Here is a 6,025-nt window from a genome sequence, read left to right on the forward strand (position 1 = left end):
TGAACCATTAAGCGCTTTAGTTCCTATTTACTTATCAAATAGAAATAAATAGGAAAAGGGAGATGATTGGATTAAAGGAACATAATACAAAACAAATAGTTTAAAAACGTGTTAAACGAGACCTAAAAACATAAATTATAAGAATTGGGTCTAAATTGAAATAAAAAAAAAGAAGAAATCATGTTATAAATGAAAACTCCAAACTTGTCATTAGCTTGATATGGGAATTTAATTGATATGTTAATGAGTGATGGAATTGTGGCTAGAATTTGAAAGAGTGAAAATAAAACAGGTGAGTATAAATCCTAAACGTATACTTAACTGATGTGAAATTGTGTAAGGGAATTTGGTTACAATTAAACATATACTTAATTGATAAATTGGGAGGGATTAAAAGGGAATTCAGGAAAGTCAGGGGGGCAACTCTCTTCTTCACGAACCTTCTCCATAATTTCCATCTTCCTCGAGAACGAACAGGAAGCATCTAGAAATAACTTCCCTCTCTCTTTTGATAAAGAAAAAGAAACTCCTCACCTTGCATCTTTTTCTCACGCTAGAATGGGAAAGAGAGAAATGGATCTCCCGTTCATTCCTTTCGTCAAAGATTTTGTTGGCTTCCTTTATTATTATTTTTTTAAAGTTCAGAGGATTTCACATGAGGCTTTCCGGAATTGAAGTTGAAATGGGCGGAATAGACCTGAATTTCTTCTCCGGTGGTCTTGGCATCAATGGTGGGCGGTTTTAAGAGGGAGAATCAAGCATGTAAGTGGTTCAGGTAAAGATACCCATTTCTCCTCAAGTCCTAATTTCTTCCTGATATTGGTTCCGAGAAAACCCCAATTATCGCTTCTCTTTTGTGTCTTGATATGCAAAATCTGAATTTTCACTGACATTAAGAATTCCAGTAATTTCTCTGCTACTATAGCATTCTGTTATTCCTTCTTATTTCACTGAATTGAATATTTTACTATAGCATTCTGGATGTGTTTCTATTGGAGTAGTGGGGATATTTTTGATCTAAGCATATTAGTCGGTGATATTTGATTTGTTTTCTTTGGGTTTTATGTTCAAATTGTGGTTTGTAAGAGAATCCGTTTTTTATTGAGCTTCAAATGCAACTGTAGGAAGGCTGAGCTGCTTTATTTCCTTAAGGTCACTTTTAAAGGATAAGTTAGTTTAGCCATGTTTAAGTATTGTAATAGTTACTTACCAGTAAATTAGGAACTAGTAAATGGGGCAATAGTTCTTAGTAGTTTGAAATCTGAAACATGCTCCTTAGGAAGGATTGATCCATTAGAGGCTATGAGTTTAAAATTCAAACAAGGGTAAGGTGTGCCTCTCTTGATAGGATAGAGAAACCAGAGTAATTAGAAAAATTCTCAAAAGTTTATTTCAAAATCTAGTATATCTATATTCTTGTACCTTTCCAGAACCTTGAGTGTTTGGTGAAAACATATAATATGATTTTTGTGAAAGGAACTTATGTAAATTGCTTGAATTATCAAGCACCAAAAGACAACATGACGAGAAACAAGTATCTGTTGATGCAATAGAAAATAAGAACATTGAACTCCATGATGGCATAGAGGGGAAGTCTACTGTTTTTAGGAAGTAAATTGATCATGAATATTTTGAATCCAAAATGTGTATATTAAGTATAATGGTCTATAAGTCAAATTATGTATGGATAGGTCTATCAATGATAAGCTTTTCAATCTTATGCTGTTTCGGGATAGAGTTTAATCTGAAAGTAAAGGTTTTGAGTAAGCAGTTATAATAAGTCCTTAGGCATCACATTTGAGGTTCCATAAATATTACACCATTGGTAGAACTACGTGGCTTTAATTCTCAATTTGGAATTATTGAGATACGTAGGAAGTTTCATACTAAAATATTATCAAGTCCAAGCCAAATCGGTAGATCAAATTAATTAGTCAAATTAAAAATTTGTTAAGTGTTTATTAGATTATTAGGGGGATAAATAATGAAATAAACTTTGGGTAGTCCAAATAATTTTTATTCTATTACTGTTAGAAGTTCGTTATCCTCTTTACCGTTCATATCTGATGCCGTTTAGGGTCGGGTGTGACATGAAATCTCACCTCGAGTTGGCAGGGGCATACGCTCGCATCAATTTCTAACCCACACCAAGACGGTAACTTCAATCGGGGGCACGACCAGGCAATCAGATCACCGTCCATCTCGCTCCGAAAAGCTTCTCCATTAACGAAGGCATCAGACATGAACTCATTGTCAAATTCTCATCATAGAAGTGGCCCGTGGATATGAACCCCCTGTGCTATCCGGTATCATTTACAATCAAGAGAAAAAAAAGAAGAAAAACTGAACAAAAAGTTGGATTGAAAACCTCAAAAGAGGCAATCCGAGCAAAAGGAGAGATAGAGGAAAAAACAGTGAGATATAGAAAAGATGAATTGAAAACCCCTAGGGGCGGTTCATGCAAAAGGAGAGATAGAGAATATCGGAGAGATCCCGTTGAGTTGGAAACCCGAAAAGGGCGGCTCAAGCAAAATTAGGAAAAAATGAATGCGTCGATCTCTGGTTAAAGGCGAGAGCCCCTTGGCACAAGCTCATCAAAACCAAATCCCCATCCTTATAACCTTTGGTTTCAAACTTATCCTTGCCCTCATCCTTTCACACATTGGGGATGGCCTGAAACATCATTTCTCGATCCGAAGCTACCAAAATCCCCCAACCTATGAAAAGGGAATCCATTCGACCATCTCATCCACACATACATAGTTTGCATACACACATGTCCATACATCTGCATAAAGCAAAAAGCATAGGCCACACGTATGCATATTGTAGTCAGGCAAAAATCACAAAAACACCTCATAAATCTGTTGTTAGGGATTCTAAACCTCTAGATTTAATTCATTCTGATATATATGAATTAAATGGAAAGTTGACTAGAAATGACAAACAGTATTTTATAACCTTTATTGATGACTGTTCTGACTTTACTTTTGTTTATTTGATGAAAAATAAAAGTGAAGCGTTTAACATGTTTAAGTTGTTCATAGTTTAAATAGAAAATCAATACAATAGGAAAGTCAAGAGACTTCGTAGTGATAGAGGCACATAATATGGTTCTAGCTTGTTTATTGAATTTTATCAATCATATGGTATTATAGATGAAACCACAGCACCTTATTCACCAGAAATGAACGGAAAGGCTGAAAGGAAAAATAGGACACTTACCGAGTCTGTAGTAGCTATTATGCTTAGTTCAGGTGCTGCCTCATTGATGTGTCCATATTTATTTACATCTTTATGTCTTAATTCTCTTTAGTTTAGTGTTAGTTTTACTTTATTAGTGTTTGTTTACCTTGTTTTGTGTTTTATAGGTGTTTTTGGCGATGCAATTCAAATTAAGGATTCAAATGTTGATTTTATAGAGCCTAAAGTGAAACCAGAGAAAGCAGTCAAGTCCTAAGGCATGCCCATGGCTTAGGCCATGTTGAAGAAGGAAATTATGCACTAAAGAGCTGATTTGTCCTAACTCGTTCCCATGGGTAAGGACCAGTATGAATTTGGGAGTTGGGTTTTGCTTAGAAGATTTCTATTTTAAGATTTTTATTCTTTGCAACTTTTATTATTAGTTTTAAATATGTTAAGACATTACTATAAGATTTAATTCTATTAGGATTTTATAATATAGAATCCTAGTAGGAGTTTAATTCTATATAGGATTTTATTATTATATTTTTAGAGGGAGTTATTTAGTTTCTCTCTAGTTAGAAAAATGTAGAAGGTGGAAAGAGTGGGAAAGTGGAATTTTACGTTTTATAAGACAAACAGACAATCGGGGATCGATATCTATCATCATCGACCTTTTCTTCCAACAACATCGATTCTCTAGAGGCTCCTTCATCTTTCTTGTGTATGCTCTCTTCCATGATGAACTAAACTCCAATTTCAAGCTAGAGGATTTAAGTCTTGAACAATGGAATTGTGAGATCATTCTGTACTATTTTCCTTCATATATTTCAAGTAATCAATCTCTATTCTGTTTATATTCCCATTACATGATTTAATTGAATAATTGATTTGATTATTTACTTGTAATTGTTTTCTAATTAGGTGTTTAAATACGTAATCGTTTAAATCATCTGATACAAGTAGCCAAATAACATAATTAATTGTGGACAAACTTTTGATTTATGTTATGAAGTGATGATTGATATACTCAAAATAATCCTCTTGTGTGATTGTTGAGTAGAGTTAGCATCTCTTTTGTACTTTAATGCTTTTAATCGAATTAAATTCTAAAGCTTGTTTAGAACTGTTTGATTGATTAGAGATAATTAGTGAACGTTTCCTGATTATCTAAACTGTAAGAAGAAATTGGTTATTGATGCTTTTTAATAACTAGCTAATTTATTTGAATGGTGAAACATATCTTTATGTATGATTGATGATCAATTAGTTAAATTCAAGACTTGAATTTAACCTCTAGCAGGAATCGCCTCATATTAAGTTATTTATATCATTACTTGCTGTTGAATTGATTTAATTACTTCCAGTTAATTTTATTCACAGAAATCTACAAACAAAACCCCCCTAATTTACTTTTCCGTTGTTCATTCTATAAAGTTTTAATTCAACCAGTCTCTGTGGATTCGACCCTACTCCACATTTATTACAGTTTTCTAGTTCCAAGAGTACGTGTTTATTTTTGGTGAATTCGACACTCATCACTCATATTGGTGGGGAGAAATCCTATTGACTGTTTGCTATGTGCTAAATAGGGTCCCTAAGTCAAATAGCAAAATCTCTCCTTATGAGATCTTGAAAAATCAAACACCTAGCCTATCATATTTTAGAACTTGGGGTTGTTTGGCTTATGTTAGGATTCCTGACCCAAAGAGAGTCAAATTTGCTAGTAGGGCTTATGAATGTGTGTTTATTGGATATGCTCTGAATAGCAAAGCATATAGGTTCTATGATTTGAATGCACATGCTGTCTTGGAGTCAAATGATGCTGACTTTTATGAAGATAGATTTCCTTTTAAATTGAGAAATAGTGGGGGTGCATCATCTAGTAGCATGCCTGCTGTTAGACCTATAGTGCAAAATGAAAGTGTGGAATCTGAACCTAGGAGAAGTAAGAGACCTAAGGTATACAAAGACTTTGGTTCTGACTTTTATGCTTTCACAATAGAAGAGGATCTATACTTACTATACATGAAGTCTTAACCTCCTTAGATGTTGATCTATGACAAGAAGCCATTAATGATGAAATGGACTCACTTGAGTCAAACCAAACCTGGCACTTAGTAGACTTACCACCAGGTTGTAAACCAACAGGTTGTAAATGGATCCTTAAAAAGAAACTGAAACCTGATGGTTCAGTAGATAAGTATAAGGATCGCCTTGTAGCTAAAGGCTTTAGACAAAGAGAAAATGTTGATTTCTTTGATATTTATTCACCTGTTACTAGGATTACGTCAGTACGTGTTTTGATTGCTATTGCTTATGTGCACAATTAGTGGTGCACCAAATGGATGTTAAAACTGCGTTTTTGAATGGTGAATTAGAAGAAGAGGTTTATATGGATCAACCTGAGGGCTTTGTAGTTTTTGATCAAGCCTATAAGGTATGTAAGTTAGATAAGTCTTTATATGGGCCAAAACAAGGACCTAAGCAATGGCATGCAAAATTTGATAACTTGATTATTTTAAATGGCTTTAAGGTGAATGAGAGTGATAAATGCATCTACTACAAAAATGAAAATGGTGTTTGCACCATTATATGCTTATATGTTGATGACTTGCTATTTTTGGATCTAATATTCATGTTGTGAATTCTGTAAGTCAATTCTATGTGAAAACTTTGACATGAAAGATCTAGGAGAAGTGAACGTCATTCTTGGCATAAAGATAACTAGGTCTGAAACTGGAATTTCTTTAGATCAATCTCACTACATTGAGAAGATTCTAAAGAAATATAACTACTTTGATTGTAAACCTGCATGTACACTTTATGACCCTAGTATAAA

At 33.9% G+C, this 6,025-nt stretch overlaps 1 long non-coding RNA gene across 1 annotated transcript; it reads left to right on the forward strand.

Moving 5' to 3' along the window:
• Nucleotides 1–418: 418 nt before the first annotated feature.
• LOC136228049 (uncharacterized) lies at nucleotides 419–4,040 on the forward strand. The gene is made up of 2 exons (XR_010688386.1): nucleotides 419–775; nucleotides 3,372–4,040. It is a non-coding gene; the product is annotated as an uncharacterized lncRNA (long non-coding RNA).
• Nucleotides 4,041–6,025: the final 1,985 nt, after the last annotated feature.

Source organism: Euphorbia lathyris, chromosome 4, assembly GCF_963576675.1.
Source record: "Euphorbia lathyris chromosome 4, ddEupLath1.1, whole genome shotgun sequence".
Classification (NCBI taxonomy): domain Eukaryota; kingdom Viridiplantae; phylum Streptophyta; class Magnoliopsida; order Malpighiales; family Euphorbiaceae; genus Euphorbia; species Euphorbia lathyris.